The following is a 23,098-nucleotide window of genomic DNA, read 5'->3' on the forward strand; positions in this document are numbered from 1 at the left end:
AAAGCTGTTGAAAAGCTTTTGTAGGAAATGTACCTATAAATCTGTATTTAAAGAAGTTTATGTACCTAAGTATATTTTTTTTAGTACTCATTTAAGTTTTGTCGGTATAACAGGATGATACTAAATACCTACAAATCAAACTTGTGGAAACAGTATAGATGGCGCTGTTCAGATTTAACCTGATAATTACCTATTTTCTCAATATGTATATATAATTATATATAAAAAATAATATATATTTTTGTGTAATTATATAATAACAATATATAATTATACAAAAATATAATGTAATGGCAGAGGCATATAATATAAATAATCGTTGCCTAATATTTGGATCAGATACGTACCTATATATAATTATGTTGCTACCTATATTTTCTTCTCTTTACTTTGTTTAGAACAATAATAGGTGGAAGCTTGATGTGTTGTGCCTGGGTGTAATGACATAATTTATACTGAAAACAAAGATAAAGTGTTATCCTTGAATTTAAAAGGTTAAACGAAGATTTAGGAGCTCGGTGGCGCAGCGGTAAACGCGCTCGGTCTGCGATTGTTGAAGTTAAGCAACTTTCGCAAAGGCCGGTCATAGGATGGGTGACCACAAAAAAAAAGTTTTCATCTCGAGCTCCTCCGTGCTTCGGAAGGCACGTTAAGCCGTTGGTCCCGGCTGTATTAGCAGTCGTTAATAACCACCAATCCGCACTGGGCCCGCGTGGGGTTAAAGGCCCGATCTCCCTATCCATACATAGGGAAGGCCTGTGCCCCAGCAGTGGGGACGTTAATGGGCTGGTGATGATGAAACGAAGATCAAACTGTACAGCGCCATCTACAGTTTCTTTGGGGAACGTAGCCTGGAAAGTCCCTCATTACGTTATTAAACAAATTTCATTAAAAAATTAACATTTTTGCCTTCAGATTGTTAATACACAAAGTGTAGGTAAGTAATGACAAATTCAAATTCAAATTCAAAAATATCTTTATTCAGTAGGTAACATAGTTACACTTTGAATCGTCAATTTTTACATAACGAACGTCTCATCCGCCTAAAACTACTGCAGCTTCTCACAACCTGTATAGCCGGGGAAAAGAACAACATCGAAAACAACGTCGAAATACGAATTAAAAAAAAACATAATTAAAACACATACCTAATAACGGGTTCTTACCGCGTTTAGAATGGCGATAGGGAGTCTCATATCGCCATTTTGAACGCGGTAAGAACCCGTTATTATGTGTTTTAATTATGATAATAACCGCGTAAACTTAAAACAATGTATAAAAAAAACATCTCGAAGACACTAGGCACCCACCACAAACCACCAAGTAATCCATACATCAGACGAAAACCCATTTCCATAGTTACAACACCGAATCTCGTTCTATTCTTGTCCAAAGCGAACGATCGATAACATTGTCTGCTTCTCACACGAATATAACATTTTATTGTACGTAGGTAGGTATACTATCTACTCGTGTGTTACGTTCTGCGTGTATGTTACACTGTGTTTGTTATGTTATATTGTTATGTTGCTGCAGTGGAAGGGTTTGTGGTTTTAAATTGTGAACGTTATTAGCTATGTGGGAAGGGTAAATATAAAACCTATTGTTTTGTGCGGTTTTGAAGTTAACTGGGAAGAAATTAACGCTGCATTTTCGTGTAGCTGCTTAATAAAAATACATGTTTAAAGAAAAACTACTCTTTAAATTATGTATAGTGGGATAGTTTAGTAGGCGAACGTCGTGTCTTATAAGGAGGTGAAGGAATTGGTCTTTGATAGACAAGAATGGAGAATGCTACACCGACAAGAGCGTGGCTCTTAAATGAGTGATGATGAAATTAAGTATTGGTTGAGGGGAGGCCTGTGCCCAACATTGGGACTGACGTACCTATATGTATGTTTATGTATTTGTAAGTATTATGTAAGGTCACGAGCATTAATATGTATACCTACCTACACTTCAGTACCATGTCACATTAACTTTTTTGACAAATTGAACTGTACGTCTCACTAAATGTCAAATATGTTAGTGCGACAGAGTCCTAAAGTGGGTACATTATATTGCTCATGACTGTACTTTCCTACATCATAATCATCATTATCAGCCGTACGACGCCCACTGCTGGGCATAGGCCTCCCCCAAGGATCTCCACGGCGATCGGTCCTGCGCTGCCCGCTACCAGCGCGACTTTCCTACATAATTAATAAAATCTTACCTTATAAAAAGTTCGACCGCGCACCCACCTGGAACAAAAAAATAGCATTAATTAGTAGCTTTGTAACAAAGCCGCCGCAGAGCCGTTATAGCCCAGTTGGTAGAAAGCTTGACTCCCACTTTGAGGTCGCAGATTCGAATCCCAGTATAGGCCTAGGTAACCAATGATTTTCAAATTTGTTTTCGAGTTCATGTTTGAATCATAGATGATTATCACGGTGAAGGAAAAGATCACGAGGAAACCCACATTACCATGAAATTCATTTGGAGATATTGGAGGTATTCGGGGGATGGAAGGTCAGACAAGCAGTGGCTTCTGTAAAAAACCGGACCTGTCAAATCTTTAGGTTAAATATATATGATATGATAAGTAGTTTATCGAAACAACTAGTCAATCGAAAGTTACTTAACTGTATGAAACGAATAAATAATAGACATGCTAATGATGCTCAATTATTTAACTGCACTAACTGCATTCAATTTGAATAATAAAAAAAAAACAATACGTTTAATTCAACAAAAAGTTTAATACAAAATAGATACTCAATGGTCAATATACAAAACAAAAGAGCATCATTATAAATACCTACTGAAATAGCAATCCGCTTTCAACTGCCAATCACACCCAGCAACGTCTAGGCAGAAACAAGAAAATTTCAGTCCACACGTCGTAGCCACACCTCCTCAAATCATTCGCCTTCAAAAATAACCACCCACGAGCACAATAGGCGAACAAAGACCCACACAATCAACACAAAGGGAGCATCTGTCTTCCCATTGTACCGAACAAAGGAGGCTCCGCCCACATCAAAAGGGGCTTTGTTTCATCTAAACCGCAAGCGATCCGATTGGTCGAGACGTGCACGCAACTAGCGGCAGTTCCGATCCGATGACCACCCGCGGCTTAAGAATGTTCAGTAAAAAATTGATCGTATCTCTTAGCTACCCACTTAATTTTGACTGCACCGAACAAAAATATGCTCTAGAGCATTGAAATGCAGTTGTTATTGTACGGAGTAGATTACATATGAAGTCTAAAGCAGATGGTTTTAATCGACCGGCAGGACTTTGATCTGAATTAAATTGACAGCTCACTATAAATAGTCTTTCGAGTGTATTGTGTTTATTTTAGAGGAAATTGAACCTTGGGTGAATATCTGGTACTGATCTGGTAGCTTGGTTGAAAATGCCTTCGGGCTTACTTGTGTATGATTCTTTTTGATAACTGTAGAAACATACATACATAAACTCACGCCCGTAATCCCTAATGGGGTGGGCAGAGCCACAAGTAATCAATGACAACTTGCAGCCACTGTTGATACGATGTCGTAAGCTGGATATGATAAACCTTATAGTGATAAGGGATCAGCCTATCGCCCATTACATTAGTCCAACATGTTAGAGGACACAATCCTTTCGTCGGTTTTTACGACATGCCCGGGAAGACAAGCAGCTGAACGTGTTCTATGTTCTTTATTTGCTCCCAGAACAGCATAGAAGCAACTGTAGAAACAGTCATCTGCCGTTGCAAAGACGGTATTCTGAAACCTATATTGCTCTGTTACCGCAACCCTTATATAAGTGCGATAGCGAATGAAATTACCCCAGGTTTATTATTATTGCGTATGGCAAAAAAAAAAAGAAAAATATCCTGTGTAGATCATAGGTATATCTAGTTCAAGCTCCCTCAACCAAGACTGCCGCATCCGTCACACAATGCAGCCCCAGGTGAATTCCTTTCCTAAAATAGGATACATTGACCTCAAATTAAATATTCCTGCATAAGGATGGTGTCCATGGTCTAGTGGTTAGAACGTTGGGCTTACGATCTGGAAGTCCAGGTTCGATTCCCGATGGGGACCTCGTTGAAATCACTTTGTGATACTGTCATTTATTTGCATTTAGGATTGCAGACTGAATCACCTGATTGTCCGAAAAGTAAGTAGATTTCGTGTTTCGTAAGGCACGTTAAGCAGTTGGTCCTTACTAGCAGCGTGGTGGAGTAACTATGCTCCATTCCCCTTCCGTTTAATTAAGGGGGGAGGCGGTCTGTGCCTAGCAGTGTTACGCATATTAGGATGTGTTTTATTTGAAAAATAAAAAAAAATATATATATTACGGAAACAAGACTACCTATGTATTGCACAAAATATCCTTAGGTATTTATACAAAAGGAAACACCTTTTTTAAATTTATTGTTAAATTGGTTAAGTACAATTTTATTTCTTACAATATTAACCCGCCATACTGTAACGTTTGATGGCGAGATGCGCTTATCTAATAAACATATTTTTACTGACCTAAATAAATAATAAAATAGAAAAACCATAACAATCAAGGTAACTTACCTACAATATATAAGGTCCAAGAAACCCATCGCTCAGCTTAAGAAACCATATTATGTTATTTTTTCCATGTAGGTATCTGTTTATTTATTTAGTGGTGTCAATGAAAGTTTCACTTCTTGTTTACCAGAAACCAGTCCGGTTTTTTTTTACTTTTGTGGAGGTAGTTTTAAGTAAGTACCTACTTACTTATGTTTATTACGTTAATATCAATGCGTGTTAAAGTGACTGAAACCTTTTATGTTTATAATAAAAACTAGAACGTTAAAGCTGAATGACATAACTTTAAAATTTTTAACAGTCCCCAGTCACAGTACGTACACTTCAAGCCAAAATTATTAGGCTAGTCAGAAGCGGACCCAACCGTCTTGGCACCACCGCACCGGTCGCCTTGAGAGCCAATTTGTCGTGCCCGAAACACTCAGCGAATGTGTTTGCCTCTTGCCCCTAGTTGGCAATTTTGTCGGTCTCAAGTGCGCCGTTTAGAACGGCCTGGAGTGTAGTAGACATGTAAAGGCTTTTAGGGAGTTGAGTCGGAAAGACACAAGGAGAGTATGTATGATATTTAGAAGATATGAAGAGAGACTGTCTATCTTAGCGCGCGGTAGAGCGTACGACAAGTTCTCGAAACACCGTCGGCATAAGAGGAGCATTTCTGTTTTACTTACAAATAAAACTTGCTGTGTGCTTGCTTGCTTTGTGGGACTGTCTTTTGTTTGGTAAGGACATTGCAGGCAGGAGCCCTGTCAGGGGCCTTTGGCGGCTAAATAATAACCCTGACACCAGGGTTGCTGAGGTTGGTAATCCACCTCACAACCCACACGATAGAAAAAGAAGAAGACCGATTTTATTTCTAGGCTACCTACTAAATAAGATAAATAGCTAAGTAGGTACCTAATTACATTTATAATAATGTCTTTTACTATGTCTTGTAGTATGATAAATTGTACTAAACATCTCCTGCTGTAAGACTTGATCGACCCCATCAAACTCTGGTGTCAGTTACTATTAAGTTGCCAAAGGCCTCTAACATGGCGTGAGTATCATGTAACGACTAGGTACATAGGTACCTATTAGGTATTTAAGTAAATATTAAACTGGACCGACTGCTTACCGTGCCTTCCGAAGCACGGATCATCTTATTATATAATCGGGTAATCAGCCTGCAATGTCCTAATTTAATCAAACCCCGGTTAGTATAGAACCCCAAATCACATTATTTTTGTGATATTATCTCCCCATCCATCGAACCCGGGACCTCCGGATCGTGAACCGCCATGCTTAACCACTGGAACAATGATGCCGTTATAGGTAATACTTATAAATATTAATAATAAAAATGATTATCTACTTAATTATTATCCCAGGAAACGTAGCATATACTTACCTATCTACTTCCTTACAAAGTTATTAATAACTTCAATATTAGCAAAGTTGACATCATATGGAGCAGTGATATTAGTAATAGTAGGTAGGTATAGACCTACCTTCTAATACATCTTTCTAATACAGCTATAGTAACATTATACATCAATACAATAAACGCTCTTACTGATACTAGAACAGGCTATTCACTACGTTGCTACTGGCGCCATCTGACATACGACTAAGAAACAAGTTTGACGCGCCATCTGTACAAAAAGTTCAGAACTAACATTACTATCGCTTTCAACTTCACGTATTCCTTTCATAGTACGGCAAGACATCGATAGATGGCGTACAAAAATATAATGCTTTATTTTTCAAAATTTATGAATTATCCGTAAAATGTTAGGATCTGTAAATTACAAACCCTACATTTAAAAAAAGAAAAGTTAAATATTATTACTTTGTAAAGTCAGTCATTTTTATGGTAATAAATAAGGCAATATTTTAAAAAAAAACCTAATTATGTTTAAGTAGGTAGATGAATTAAATAATTGTCGAAATATGTATTTTTTTATAATATAGAAATATGGAACTTTTTAAACTAAAATATAGAAATGCTAAAATAAATAGTAGATTGGTTGAATACCTACTTCTCATTTTCAAAATATAAATAAAGCGATCGATGAAAATGTCAAAGTGTTTTATAATTTCAGCGTTATGCTACAAGGACCGTGTGGCCTAATGGATAAGGCGTCGGACTTCGGATCCGAAGATTGCAGGTTCGAGTCCTGTCACGGTCGAAAATTTCTTTTTGACTTTTTTTCGTTTTTGTGCTTCACAATTTTACGGGAAGTCTCCACGGCCTATTTTACAGGGCTTAAATAAGTGTTTTTTGATGATTATTTTTTTCGAGATGTGCGAAACGAAAATGGACCCGACCGTAGGTAGGTAGGTACTTTGATGTAAATTTATGTTGTACTTCTGACAATACAAACAGTTCATCATTTATGAAGGTTACATAATTGGTCATTTAATCTAATCCGAACCTATAATTATAAAAAAAAATTGTAGGTAAGAGAACCTTAGAACTAAATGTAGGTAGTAGAATAGAATAGAAAATAGTAGATAGTAAGTAGTAATGTGCCGGATCGTTAAAAATGTATATCCGCGGATACGGATCTGAATACGGATATTTAGTGTAAAGATCCGCGGATACGGATACGGATACGGATCTTTATTTTCTTAAACAAAAAGATTATAGTTTTAGTTATTTCATTGTTATAAAAGTGATATTTTATCTTGCTTTCATTATAAACATCTATCTATCTAAATGTTTGTAATATAAAGGTGCCAAATATTTGATTTTAAGAAATAAAAACAATCTGAATGGAATTTTATAGCCTTTTTATTTAATAATTCTACTTAAATCACCTGAAAAAGATCCGAAAAAGATCCGCGTGAAAAGTAACGGACACGGATACGGATACGGATTTTTATTTTATCTCGGATATCCGCGGATACGGATACGGATATTCGGAACATCACTAATAGTAAGTAGCGACTTGCGAGCTAAACCCAGCACAATAGCATAAATAACTACTACTATTACTTAGTGTAGTAGATATTAGTAGTATGTACTTAGTAGTGGAATGTTCCCAAAGTGGGAATGTGTCTATTGTAAAAACACTTTAATAAATAGTATGGATACTGGCTGCTTTTATTTTTCAAATTAATGGAGTCAATATTTATTTGCGCCTCTCAAGTTATTCTGATTTTAAATGATATAAAATTATCATGTTTTTTTCTACATGCATGTTAATTACTAGAGATGCGCCGAGTAACACTTTTGCCGAGTAACGAGTACCGAGTTTTACTCGGCTCAATTTTTTTTCAACCGAGTACTCGGCCGAGTAACTCGGTTCAATCAAATTAGCATTTCGCGCGCGTAAACAAGTACAAACAGGTATGCGCCGGTCAAGACGTCGGCTCGCGTTGATACACCCCTCACCCCGCCCACGCCTTTCAACTACCTTGATTGTTTTCAAACAAACACATTACGTTGCGCTTCATAGTAGGTAAATAAATAATTGAAAAAGTTTGTTATTTATCAATGGCTGTATACTCGTTACTCGTTTTCAAATAACCGAGTTATTCGGCCGAGTACGAGTGCCAAAAAACCCGCCGAGTACGCAGAGTACCGAATATCAAACGAGTACTTGGCCCATCTCTATTAATTACATAAGTTGTGCACGTCTGTAATTGGTGCAAGCACTAGTACTAGCCTTAAGAAAGTTATATTAATTGTTCTGTGTTTGTACTGTTGATGTGCCTAATAAATAAAAAAATAAAAACTACCCCTACAAAAGATATAATCATCAAAATGTGACTTGTCCTTTAAAATTAGAAGTTAGTTAGAAAACTTCTACTTTATTGACTCTACTAAATTGTTCTTTCTTGTACTCCGATCTTATTTGCCTAAAGGTTAGGTAATGAAGCTCTTTTTACATAACTCTTGCGGTTTTTTACTACCGGGAATGTTCTCAAAGTGGGAAAATCCCGGGAACGGCGCATCACTAGTAGTAGTAGACCAATGGGGCGGTAGTGTATTGCCACGCAGTGCTAACATGTGCAACGTGATAAAATTATCGATTGATTCAATAAATTTTGTCGAAATGTATAAGTTTCTGACCCCCACACATACACTCTCACATACATAAATACATATGCACTTATTTTGATACTGACTTATTATTGTTATGATTACTTCTACTATTACACTGGCATACACTAAACTCGTATACTCACACATTCACATTGCTACTTAACACACACCCTTCGCTCTAATACTTAGATGTAAGTTTAATTTTAAGTTTCCTTTGGCAAACTATGCGCCAATATCACATGTACCCATTTTTTACGGTTTCCCAAGATACAGGCTCCGCCTAGTTTGGGAACCTCTGTTCATTTGGATATATTTTTAATATAAGTACTCATCCTATTTTATGTGCCAATTTGTATTGTTTTCTGGTAATAAAAACATTTTTCATTTCATTTCATTTGATTTTTCCCTAACATGCGTGGCACGTGATTTTGTTCGTATTTTGACAGAACGACCATGACTTACCTATTTGGGTTCACATATTAGCACCAACCGATAAAACGACATAATTATGTCGTTAGCCCTTGTATTTATTAAAAAGACTTCTAAAACACCACATTTTGAGCGATTTAACTTAATTTACACAGATCAATTTTGATGGCGATAGATTGCTATCGTTTGTTATCGTCAAAGTAAATACTTAATTCAACCTGTTGCTATGCAGCCCAGCCAGTAGATAATTTATAGTGACCAGGGAGTTAATGAACTACCATCATCATCATCATCAACAGCCTATATACGTCCCACTGCTGGGCACAGGCCTCCCCTCAATCAACCGGAGGGAGTATGGAGCATACTCCACCACGCTGCTCCAATGCGGATTGGTGGAGGTGTTTTTACGGCTAATAGCCGGGGCCAACGGCTTAACGTGCCCTCCGAAGCACGGAATCATCTTACTTTTTCGGACAATCAGGTGATTCAAGCCTGAAAAGTCCTTACCAAACAAAGGACAGTCTCACAAAGTGATTTCGACAATGTCCCCATCGGGAATCGAACCCGGACCTCCAGATCGTGAGCCTAACGCTCTAACCACTAGACCATGGAGGCTGTTATGAACTACCGACATTAGAAATTGTCTTTTGGAGAAATCAATTTCTTAAACCGTAAACCGTAGAATCGATATAATGACCGTGACAGATTTTTATCATTTTAGCCCAACTAGTAAAGATAAGTGCCTACTACAAAGAGCAAGAGGCCTGTGCTGCTCTATGGCCTATTAACACAAATATCATTTAATATGTACCTATCCGTCTAGGCCGGTCATAGGATAGGTGACCACAAAAAAAAAGTTTTCATCTCGAGCTCCTCCGTGCTTCGGAAGGCACGTTAAGCCGTTGGTCCCGGCTGCATTAGCAGTCGTTAATAACCATCAATCCGCACTGGGCCCGCGTGATGGTTTAAGGCCCGATTTCCCTATCCATCCATAGGGAAGGCCCGTGCCCCAGCAGTGGGGACGTTAATGGGCTGATGATGATGATGATGTACCTATCACATTCTCACAAAATACCTACCTAATATAATAATAGGTACTCAGCAACGTGATTTCAAAACTATAACATGAGATAAACCATCAACCGATCTTCCTGTTTGGTTTTATTTGCTTTTTCGAAGCTCTTTTATGATAGGTAACTACAAAATATAATACATTAATAGAAAGTGCTGCCCTCTTACAAAAAAGGATGGAACTATGGTAAGTCTTCGCAAGGAAAGAAGTACACGGGTTCACCTTGTCATTAGTTTCCAGTATAATGCATAGATGGCGCTGTACACATAAATACGCATCATGCATTATTCTACTGGGGTGAGTAGAGCAGATTGGTTAAAATGAATCAACGAGGGTATCATCAGTGCGCCATACTGAGATCGTAACATAATTATAATTCAAATTCCAAATTCAAATATATGTTTATTCAGTAGGTTAATGCTAGGGAGATGATAATGAATCGTGAATTTTCATTTACACCTTGACATACATACATACATAAACTCACGCCTTTTTCCCACCAGTGTGAGCAGAGACTATAGAATTCCATTTGCTTCGATCCTGACACACTTCTCTTGCTTCCTCCACATTCATCTATCGCTTCATATACGCACGCCGGTTCAGAGTAGATCGTATTAAACCTTTACATTTTCGTATAATCCTTGTAAATTATTATTATACAGCCAATGGCCCCGATTCTTGCAGACACCTCCTAATTTTACTTTAAATTATACCTGTCATTTTCTTATCCACCGAAAAGGAAAGGGACGGAAGATTGACAGCTCTTAATTTTAGGAAGAATGAGTAAATTAATACCGACACCGACACCGACATAGCTCGGAGAATTGCAAAGCTGAAGTGGCAGTGGGCAGGACACATAGCGAGGAGAACCGATGGCCGATGGGGCGGAAAGGTTCTGGAGTGGCGACCACGTGTCGGACGACGCTCAGTGGGTAGGCCCGCTACAAGGTGGACCGACGATCTGGTGAAGGTCGCGGGAAGCCGCTGGATGCGGGCAGCGCAGGACCGATCGTCGTGGAGATCCTTGGGGGAGGCCTATGCCCAGCAGTGGGCGTCATACGGCTGATGATGATGAGTAAATGAATGGATAACCCGGGCGAATCAAAAAGGCATCTCGATGGTATGCAAACCGTTTGACGTGTGCTGTCAACATAATTCTGTCGGGTTATTGGCAAGTGTAGAATTGTTAGACGGTTGTGCTTAAAATTAACGTGTGTTCCATAAATATGCTTATCGATTACCCGTCCCTTTCCATTTCGGCGGATAAGAAAATGACAGATATAACTTAAAATAAAATTAGATGGTGTTTACAGGAATTAGCACCATTAACTTTTATTACTATCATAACAAGGTTAGCAGTCTAACAATAAATAATATCCCGAGCCAAAATATTAAGTCGATCAACTTTGAGCGCGCAGTCACCCGGGTATTAGGGCCGGTCAAAGGGCACGGCTCTCATATCCGGATTCCGTTGATCTTATCCCGGCCTGCCAGCTTTACGTCTTTGCCGCTTAGAGAGAAAAACATGGCCGTGATGGATATTCCTATTGTTTATTCAGGCAAATTGTAACGGTTGAATGTTTAGTCTAAAGAAAAAAAAAATACGCTCGCAATCCCTATCGGGCTGGAGAGAGCCACATTTGATACGGATGTCCGTGCATAAAGTCATACCCATAAATTCTTGAGGTGGTCAAAGCCACCAGCCTTCTTCTATCGTGTGGGTTGTGAGGGTGGATTACCAATACGCCGCCAAAGGCCCCTAACATGGCTCAAGTAACGACTACTTACTTACATCAGTAAGTAGTAACCGGGACCAACGGCTTAACGTGCCTTCCGAATAAGCACTAATTAAAATTTTCAGTAATATTATACTTAAACGCCTCTGTCTTCCTTTAGAGTGGAATTGGGTAGTTTTCTAGGTCAAAGACAAATTATGAAATTCTGATTACTAAATAAACATAGATCTAAGGGTGAAAAAAGGTTTTCTTTTTTCTATTTAACCTATTTATGAATTTTAAAAAGAGAAATGTAATAATAAGTACTACATTTTGTCACGTTTTTTTATGACGTCACAGGTTGCTCATCATCATTCATTGTCATCATCTTTCATCATTTCATTAATCATCATTAAGAAGAGAAATAGATAAGACATGGCTGTACGGGCAGAGTTCCCTTTGCCTTGCCCTTCAGGGAAAAATAACCATAAAGAAAATTGACTAGTGAAATTAGACTATTCTGTGGTGTCCGTCACCCCAACGGGAAATAGATATGATGTTATACATCTATGTTTAAACTTGCGGTCTAAAATAACCGACGATTTATAAGACCCACTTGTGCTGAAATGAAAACGTAAACATAAATCTAGCTGCCATTTGGAGCATAAATAAGAGGGCCAGATATTTTACTTTCCATCGATGATCGCTTCTGCGCCGCGCACTTATTCTGATACCCGGTCATATCCGCATTATACTAAATATTTATATAAATATATACAGGGTTAGAGTTATTGTTAATATTATTTATAATCTTCTCTGTGAAGTGTGGGATCTGAGAGATTAAGGACCCTCCAGAACAACCCTGTCAGGGTTATTATTGAACTGCCAAACGATCCTGACATAGCCCATGTATCGTCTATACAGTATACAGGGTGTTAGTGACATCATAACGAAAGCTTTAAGGGATAGTTCAGACAATGATACTGAGTTGATGTCAAGTAGTTTCCATCGCAAAAGTATGGTACTGAAAATAATAAAAAATAAAACATTAAAATTTTCATGAATTTTATGACGGAAAATTCCACTTGATATCAACTCAAAATTATGGTCTGAATCATTCCCCTCAGTATTCGTTACGATGTCACTACACCTATATATAAAACATACACGCACACACCTACTTGACTATAGAACTGTGTCTTACTTACTTATGTACTTATAAAATTTAAAATAAACAATTTAGAATAACGTACACGTATCTAATAATAATGTAACACAGTGTGTAATTAAAGAAAAACAAATATATTTGACATACAATTTAGACTTATGTGCCATTGTTTGCTATGTCAGTTGCTAGTGCTCAAGCTGGGTGTCTTCTACAAATTCATACTCATGGTAATCGTTCTGTCTGCTGTGCGGGACCCCTGGTTTTCTACCCACATTAGCGATAGTGCAAAATGTCATTAAACGTTGTACCGGGTGAGAGCCTTCAGCGCTCCTCATTTGTCCGGCCAAGTAGTTAATGCCATCTGCGGCAAATCTACAATAAGTCACGTCAAAAAAAAAAGCAAAATGTCACTACATTGTTATATATTTGCCTAAATTCTGTTTACAGGATTGGTAAATAAAAAAGATATATTTATTTTAAAAAAATCGAATATAAACAAAACCTGTATCCCCGAGGGGGTAGTTAGAGGTGTACAGTTATGAGCAATATCTGAGAACCCTGTCGCACTATCACATTTGACATTTAATGAGACTTACGGTTTAATTTGTCAACAAAGTTAATGTGACATGGTTTCAAAGTGTTATACATATTAGTACTCGTGACCGTATTTGTAGTATAATACACTCACTCATCGCCAGATATCTTTAAGCTTCACACAATAGAGGGTGAGCCTACAGCCCTAGATAAATAAATACCTAGGTATATATAGATTATACAAACAAGACTAGAGTAGAGTGTCATAGAATAAAAAAACACTTACTTCTTATAGAACTGAAACTCTCCGCTCCACACCAATTCGTTTCGGACTCCAACCTCGTAAGTTGTGTTCTGTGAAATAATAGTTAAAAATTAAATACTTACCAACTTAAAAAACGCAACTGAGTCCAAAAAACTCAGCTGTATTATTTTATACGTATATATAAGAAGACAAAAAGTAAAGTAAAGTATTTGTTATCGAGAGATATACGACTGACGATTCAAAGTGTAACTATGTTCATCATCATCAATTTAAGAGCCACGCTCTTGTCGGTGCAGCATTTCCATGCTACTTTTTTAGGGAAAAATAGAGCAGTGGTTTCCCTCTTGCCTTCCGCCCCGTAGTACTCTGTCTGACGCAAGTGGGATGGCGCCCAGAGTAGTCTATTACAAAGACTTACTAGGACTCCGTCCTGTCCTCCGCCTCTGAATAGTACTGACAGTAACTATGTTACCTATTGAATAAATATATTTTTAAATTTGAATTTATAGAGATATATCTTGTCTTCTTCACGCCAGGCGATATACTATACTATCTGTGCTGCCGTCATTCTAATCTTGCTACGTTATAAGGAGCATAGTAGACTGGGAAAGAGACAACAAGTTAGATATCCTGTTATGATATCAACGTTCAATAGACCCCACAAACTCATTTTCAAAGGACCTACTCAATTCTAGAGCTAGAATGCATAACAAAACACGATTGCAAACGAGTCATGTCCGTCAAAGGGAACGCGTATGAAGTGGTTTGATGGAAGTCTATTATTGGCTTGCAGTCACTAGAAATTCTCTGTCACGCTGTCATGGATTACTGATGCAGTGACGCTGTTTACTGAAGAGCTTATTGTACTAGTCGATTACTAGGATCAAAGAAAACAATAAAGGAATAACTAGGCTACGTTCCCAAAAAATTATAGATGGCGCTGTACAAAGTTGCTTTCGTTGCGTTACGCATCTTATAATAATATGTTTGTTTTTGGATGGCCCTTGTAAAATATACACATTTGATCCAAATATCAACCAACGATAATCTTATATACCTACTTATGCCTCTGCCGCCATTACAATGTACTCGTGTAATCTTCTATCGTGTGGGTTGTGAGGTGGTGTCAGCGTTATTATTGAGCCGCCATAGGCCTCTAACATCACTCATGTAATGACTACGTACTTACATCAGTAAATAATAACCGGGACCAATGGCTTAACGTGCTTAAAAACCTCCCAAAATTTTATATTGGCCAATAACCCGACAGAATTAAGTTGACCGCACACGTCAAACGAGTTGCATATGAGCGAGATGCCTACTTTATTAGCCCGGGTTATTCATTCATTTTAAAACTCATTCATTCATTTATTCATTTTAACTGTTAATTTTTAAATCCCTTTCCTTTTCGGCGGATAAGAAAATGTCAGGTATAACTTAAAATAAGATAAGGATGTTACTGCAGGAATCGGGGCCAATATCATAATAATTAATAATGATAAACATGTAGGTAGGTATATTAAATGCAGACCGCGCATGTGTTCAACGAAATTTGAGTGGGTAGTTACAAAACGGTGTGAGTAGGTTCATTGCTACCCACATTCTAGTACATAATAGTAATTAAATATTTTAATAATAATACTTTGCAAATGAAATTAAGAATTGAAATTAAAATATTTCGAACTTTATGGAATCTTACCTTTAGATCTATGCATCTGCGCAATAGGTATGTGTTTCCAACTACCCGGCGCAGGCGGCGTTAGTCTTTGGCACGTGAATCACTAGAAAACCGTGAATTTTTTGTATACAGTCAGCACTCCACTTAATTAGATTATTTAAAATCACTCGTGTAAAGTTTTATAACGTGTTTTCGTAGAAATATATAATTTTATTCCGGACCGACCGCCTTGCCTCCAAAAAACCGACGAACGAACTCGATGATTCCGGTAGAGGCGCTGCAGTCGCTGCTACTTGTTAGTGTTGTCCCATAATCGACTGTGCACCGATTATTTTCTAAGCCTCTAAATAACTCTAAGTAACTTTTCTGACTTCTGATTCTGAGCTGATATCAAGTGAAATTTAGTGTTTATTTTTTTTTAATTATTTTCAGTACCATACTTTTGCGACGGAAAATACCACTAGATATTAACTCAGAATCATGGTCTGAATCATCCCCCTCAGTACTCTTTACGATGCCACTAGTTAACACTCTTTACACGACTTAGATTATTTAGGTCTCCATAATCGATCAATCGATTATTCGGCAACACTACTGCATGTCAATGCTGACTCGTGATTGGTTGAAATGTTTGAGTGTGGCGATGTATTGGTTAAAAATACCCACAATATGACAGGATCCTTAAATTGGACATGGAATGGCGCGTTTTTATAACCGAGTTAAATAAATTACAGAATGGATATTGTGAATCTGTAGGTAGTTTAATTTACACAGGTGCTTACTGAATTATTATACCTACAGGTCGATTCGATTTGCTGCATAATTAGAATTGATTAGGTAGAAACTTGAATATAACATAACATAGCAAGACGCCTGTGTCCCTAAGGGGTAGGTCTCAGTACAAACTAGCTATAGATTTATTCATCCGCTCCTCATTATTTAAGCCCCATCTAATAAGGGCCGAGTCTATTGCTGAAATACTACTACTTAAGGTATTAGAATCGATTTTATATTGAATTAGTTTTCGCGTGTAGTTATGTAGGTATTACTTGGTTTCTATATTTAATCTTATTTTTGTTTGAATATATTATTGCATATTCTAGTTAAATAAAAAAAACCGTGTAGATAAGTACATTCTTATCATTTTTGAAAATATTTTATATAAGCCGGGTGCAGTCCGGAATACGGCCGGATCCGTTGATCCGGGCACTCCGGTCAAAAGGCTCTCATATTCAGTCCGGTTAACCGGTCAAGCATATTATAGTAGCTTGATCGAAAAGTCTCTTTCAAATCTGTGGAAATAAAATCAATATAATATAGATCATATTTTGCTCTAACAGTAATAAATCCGCTGTTGATCAATTATGCATTAAATTATATTAAAGTAGTTTAACAAATATCGACTAAGTAATTTATGTTTTCCGAAAGGTTTACAATTAAACCACCTCAATAAGCCTTATACGTATTGTATTTAAATAATAATTTGCGTATCATAAATGTTGCTATCCTATTCAAACAAGCTCATACCACAATGTTTATTATCTTTAGTCATTTTCAACGTCAACCCATTAACATTAACAAGCTTTGTCCAAAATAACCAAGAATAATATCTGCTTTCAGACACTTACCCAAAAGAGAGGCTATTAAACATGCGAGAAACATTTAATAGAAAAGATTGCCTACAAAGGTTAGCTATGTCAGGGGCCTTTGGCGGCTCAATAGTAACCCTGACACCAGGGTTGATGAGGTTGGTATTCCACCACACATCCCACACGATAAGAAGAAGACTAAGGTTAAAGATTGGCTTACGACTGCAGTCCAGCAGAGGTACATCCATTGCAAGATGAACTAAGTACCCACGCCTCACCGAGCTTTCTGTTAGACCAACGTGATAGGTGGTGAGCAGCATCGCCGTCTATAATAGGGCCTAGGGGTCATGAGCACTAATACCTATCTAATATGTACTTTAGTATACCTTTAAAAAAAGGAAAGAAAAGAAAATAGACTACAGTAAGTTTTTTGTCAAATTGAACAGTAGGTAAGTGTCCTCACTAAATGTCAAATATGTGTAATGTGACAGAGGTCTAAAGTCGGTACATATATACATAAACTCACTACTCAAACTATTTGCCATCGGGGTAAGCAGAGGCTATGGAATTCCATTTAGATCCTGACATACTAACTACCCTTGCTTCCTCCACATTCATTAATAGTTTCATACACGCACGCCGGTTCAAGGTAAATCGTACTGAACCTTTTCTAAGGATATCTCCAATTTGGTCTAAAGTCGTAGATGTTTTACATGTTGACATTTCTCAGTCATGACTGTATGACCGTAGTTGTAACAGGGGGGTTAAAATGGCCTTCTTCTTCTATCGTGTGGGTTTTGAGGCGAATTACTAACCTCATCAACCCTGGTGTCAGGGTTACTATTGAGCCGCCAAAGGCCCCTGACATGACTCATTTATAACGACTACGTACTTACACAGTAAGTAGTAACCGGGACCAACGGCTTAACGTGCCTTCCGAAGCACGGATCGTCTTACTTTCGGACAATCAGGTGATCAGCCTGTAATGTCCTAACCAAACTAGGGACCACAAAGTAATTTTTGTGATATGTCCCCACTGGGAATCGAACCCAGGACCTCCGGATCGTGAGTCCAACGCTCAACCACTGGACCACGGAGGCCGTTGAAAATGGCCTCATCGCATTTGTTTGCATTGCGCACTTACTTTTATATGCGCAAATGTCAAATTGCAATATTGCTTTCTCAGATGAATTGCTTCGATGTGGCCATTTTAACCCCCCTTACCTAATTTGTAAGTAAGTACTTAGTTATCACCTTACATCTAATATTTTTTACTCATAAGGTGCTTTGGAATAAGTCAGGGTGGTGTTTTGATGGATTTTGATAGAAAAATAATAATTCCTATAACTTGGTTCTAAAAAATCTTACTTACATTTTAAATAAAATTTACATAGGTGCGGTACGGAAATGATGATGAAAATGTGGGACGGCCCACGAAAGTGTGTGATTGATCTCACAACAATTCTTTTTTATATTTGCATGCATTTATTGGCGCACCGCGCTGTCATCACCAGCCCATTAAAGTACCCACTGCTGGGGCACGGGCCTTCCCTATGGATGGATAGGGAGATCGGGCCTTAAACCACCACGCGGGCCCAGTGCGGATTGGTGGTTATTAACGACTGCTAATGCAGCCGGGACTAACGGCTTAACGTGCCTTCCGAAGCACGGAGGAGCTCGAGATGAAAACTTTTTTTTTGTGGTCACCCATCCTATGACCGGCCTTTGCGAAAGTTGCTTAACTTCAACAATCGCAGACCGAGCGCGTTTACCGCTGCGCCACCGAGCTCCTCAACCGCGTTGTATCTAATATTTGTAGTAGTGTTGGTCTGCAAATAAAGATATTTCATTTCATTTTTGCAAGAAACGGCTGCATTGTTTTCTGAATATGAACTCAACACTTTTGAGGAAGTGTTCTTATACATAGTCATCTCTCCACGCTTATCGCTGTCTTCATAAACATGTCCTTATTTTAGACAGGACTACGTCCGTCGCTCGAGGCTAGAACATCAAAACAGCTAATGCTATATAGATAAGTCACAGCGAAAATGTGTTAGACGCAGACGTCATCAGTCTCTAAGTAATAAAGGACTTTCCAGGTCACGTTCCCTAAAATATAGATGGCGCTGTTCAGATTTAAGGTGATAAATCATCATCATCATCAGCCCATTAACGTCCCCACTGCTGGGGCACGGGCCTTCCCTATGGATGAATTAGGGAGATCGGGCCTTAAACCATCACGCGGGCCCAGTGCGGATTGATGGTTATTAACGACTGCTAATGCAGCCGGGACCAACGGCTTAACGTGCCTTCCGAAGCACGGAGGAGCTCGAGATGAAAACTTTTTTTTGCGGTCCCCCATCCTATGACCGGCCTTTGCGAAAGTTGCTTAACTACAACAATCGCAGACCGAGTGCGTTTACCGCTGCGCCAACGCGCTCCGCGGAAGATGATAATTAAGTACTTACAAATTAGGTAAGGGGGATTAAAATGGCCACATCGAAGCAATTCATCTAAGAAAGCAATATTGCTATTGGATATTTGTTTGCATCGCGCACTTACTTTTATATGCGCAAATGTCAAATTCCAATATTGTTTTCTTAGATGAATTGCTTCGATGTGGCCATTTTAACCCCCAAGTACTTTTGTCAGGGTACACAATTATTTAGAAATATACTAATGTGATGGCAGATGTGCATATAAAAAGAATTCTCGCTTGATCTTTAGATCAGATACGTATAGAATTATGTTGCTACCTATATTGCTTCACTTTATTTTGATCAGAATAATAATGGGTGGAAGATGTGTTGAGCCTGTGTGTAATAACAAGGGTCATCATTTATAACCAACAAAGATAAAAGTTGCTTATGTCTGTTATCCATGAGATTAAGGAAGGGAAATCTGTAGAGCGCTTTCTGTAGTGTTTTTGGGGAACGTAGCTTGGAAAGTCTCTCATTTCCTTAATAATGTCTTGTAACTTCGTGATGTCGAGACTTTTTTTGGTTATTTTGCGTTTCCGCTTTGTGTGCCTTGTTGAAACGTTACGTTTACGTACGTTACTGCGTTACTACCCAAACTTTTATTTATGTAATTCAAACTTTAAAAGTCAAATTCAGTGGTTTAGAGCCCTACTATGCTTCCAACGCTTACGTGACTTATCACGCGTTATCCAAACAGGGTTATCATGGATTTTGCTTAGTATAACAAACTTTCTTTTGACCCGACTTCGGCGAATCAAAAAAGAAAGAAAGAAAGAAACATATATTACTCCCGGACACCATAGACACAGACAGACAGGAAAAGAGGGAAAAGAGGGTTACGTGTTTGACCGCTATGTATGTATATATGTATGCAAGTCTGTTCCAACCTAACTTCTAAACCACTTGTCAGAATTTAATAAATGAGATGTCACTAGAAGCGTCTTGATTGTTCGGTGGTTATAGGCTGTGACGTCACGTTAAATCCAATGTGGCGCCCTCTAGCTAGAGGACATAAACTGAGAAGGTAGCCGTAGTCCTATGCCAATTTGTCCTAAAAATTTGCTTATCACGGTATACATACGACCACGGCTATCTCCTAAACATCACTATCCGGAAGAATTTCAGAGAAATGTACCTATTTTCTTGTTTCATACTTTTAAGAGCGTGTTTTCCGTAGTCGGGTTTTAGTTTTTTCCAATTTTTACTCTACTCAGAGAGCAAAAGCTCTTAGCAACGGCTTTCCCAATACACCGATGTGAAGACGAGGCAGAAAAAATATAGACGTACATGCGCAGTACACACCAATCTTCCTAAGGCCCGAAGATAGAGGTCCATTAAATAGCCCTGTCGTAAAGCAGCCCTAATAATAAACCGCTAGAAGTACACAAAAAGGTGTTATTTACACGAAAAGGTTGCCGCATAAAGAAATTTCGCGCCATTTGTAAACAAACGACGGTTTGCGCTGTTAGGACCTGCTTTCGGTTAGGGAAGGTACATACCTACTTAGTGAATGCTACTGCTTAAGTAAAAAAAAAATCGTGACAACCCTATTCGGAGATCGTGTGACTTACATCGTTGTATGAAATCCACCTTAGGCTCTTAACCAATTACAAACTTTATGAACTTGAATTCATGTTTGGATCATAGACAGTTAATATCACGTGATTTCCAGGAGTTGTACCCGGATATTAGCAAATTCAGCAGGCTTGTCCCCTATTACATAGCACTTGGAACTGTCGACGACTGGATGTATATAAGTATACCATACACCCCTGCCTACCCCTTACAGGTTTAGGCGTGATGCTATGATATGTTAGGTGTAAGTAAAAACTTTATTTTTTAACAAATTTTTGCAAAGCCTATCTATTGTAGCCAGAAATTGATGCAAACTGTCAAAAAACGGAAAGTAGCGTATTTGGGGCATATTCTTAGGAATGAAAGATACCAGCTGCTTCAATTAATTATGATGGGCAAAATTGAAGTGAGAAGACGTCGAAGGAGGAGGAAGAAGTCGTGGCTGCGGAACATCCGCGAATGGACCGGCGTTACAACCGTAGAACAGCTGTTTCGTCTTGCTTCTGACAGAGAAGACTTCTCAAAGCTGACGGCCAACGTCCAGTAATGGACAGGCACTGGAAGAAGAAGAACTATTGTAGGCTAGCGTTCTGCCTGCAATGTCAGGACCCCCATACCGACCTTCCTTCATTCAGCGCTTATCGCTATCGACCCACTAGAGTCGATTAATTCAAATATAATCTTCTTAGACGACGCCGTGAGCTGAGATTCGCGCCCAACTGGGCACCGTCAGGCTTGTTGTCTTAAATTTTTGTACCGGGTGAGAGCCCTCAGCGTTCCCTATTTATCCGGCCAAGTATTTAATGCACTCTGAAGCTAACCTACAATAACTCACGACAACAAAATATTTCTTAACTTCTTTAACATTTTCATGTTGCTTTTGCGTTGTTAGTGTAATTAATGCTCATATGCTATAGCTAAGTTTTTTTTGACGTGGATTATTGTAGATTTGCCGCAGATGGCGTTAATTACTTAGCAGGACAAAACTATAGCTAAGCAAGTCTGCACACTTCCTAAGTTTGATGTTACTTGGGCAGACATAAAAAACAGTTTCATCCTTAACGTTGATCTTGTGAAGAATGCGGTGTCCTATTTGAATAGGGAACCCTAATAAACCAGCAGTTTTCAGCCACAAGTGAGTGGCGATCTAATCTTACTATGGAGGTTTAAACATTTTTTTTGTGGATCATAATGTCTTAGACATAAAAATCTATTGAGCAACATTGACATAAAAAACTTTTCAATATATCAAAAGATACGTGACGTTTTTTTCTTTTTGATACAATGTGGGAGAAGCGAGACGATTTAAATACAATACAATAATTATTAATAAGGACACCTAACAAGCGTCCTTATTGCTGAGGATAGAAGATTTCCAGGACTTATAAACAAAATGAGAAAATTTAAATCGAAACAATTCCGGACTCGGATGGGACTTGATCCCTCAGCTCTTGTCAAGCCGGGACGAGCGTGTTAACCATTACACCACCGGGTCCTTCTCCTGTCCATGCGAAATTCTTTCGATCTATGTATCGTCATTAGGCCGATACCACCGCCATCTATCTAGAATATGGAGTACTAATATTACTTTAGACCGACAAGTCTACAGTTACATGTAGATTTAAACTTATCGTCTCTCTCTCTATTTAAGAGCTGCGCTCTTGTCGGTGGAGTAACCGCCATTCCTCTCTTCTTCCCGCCAAAACCTTCACCTCCCGATACTACACGACCTGCACCTTCTCTTTTATTTGTTTCATAAATGTTATCCTAGGTCTACCCCTTCCTCTCTTCCCTTCAATTTTTCCTTCTATAATGTTTGTTATAAATGAATCGTGTCGTATCAGGTGGCCAATCATATTTCCTCTCCGGTTCTCTATAGTCTTCAATATGGTTCTCTTTTCTTCAACTCTTTCCAGCACTTTTTCATTTGACACCATTTCAGTCCAGCTTATACCCTCCATCCTTCGCCAACACCACATCTCAAACGCTTCCAATCTCTCTCTG

The 23,098-nt window shown here is 38.4% G+C and overlaps 1 non-coding gene across 1 annotated transcript; it reads left to right on the forward strand.

The window, feature by feature from the left end:
• Positions 1-6,654: 6,654 nt before the first annotated feature.
• On the forward strand, positions 6,655-6,727 carry Trnar-ucg (transfer RNA arginine (anticodon UCG)). The gene has a single exon. It is a non-coding gene; the product is annotated as a tRNA-Arg (tRNA).
• The last annotated feature ends 16,371 nt before the right edge of the window (positions 6,728-23,098 follow it).

The sequence above is a fragment of the Pectinophora gossypiella genome, chromosome 1, assembly GCF_024362695.1.
Source record: "Pectinophora gossypiella chromosome 1, ilPecGoss1.1, whole genome shotgun sequence".
In the NCBI taxonomy this organism is placed as follows: Eukaryota; Metazoa; Arthropoda; class Insecta; order Lepidoptera; family Gelechiidae; genus Pectinophora; species Pectinophora gossypiella.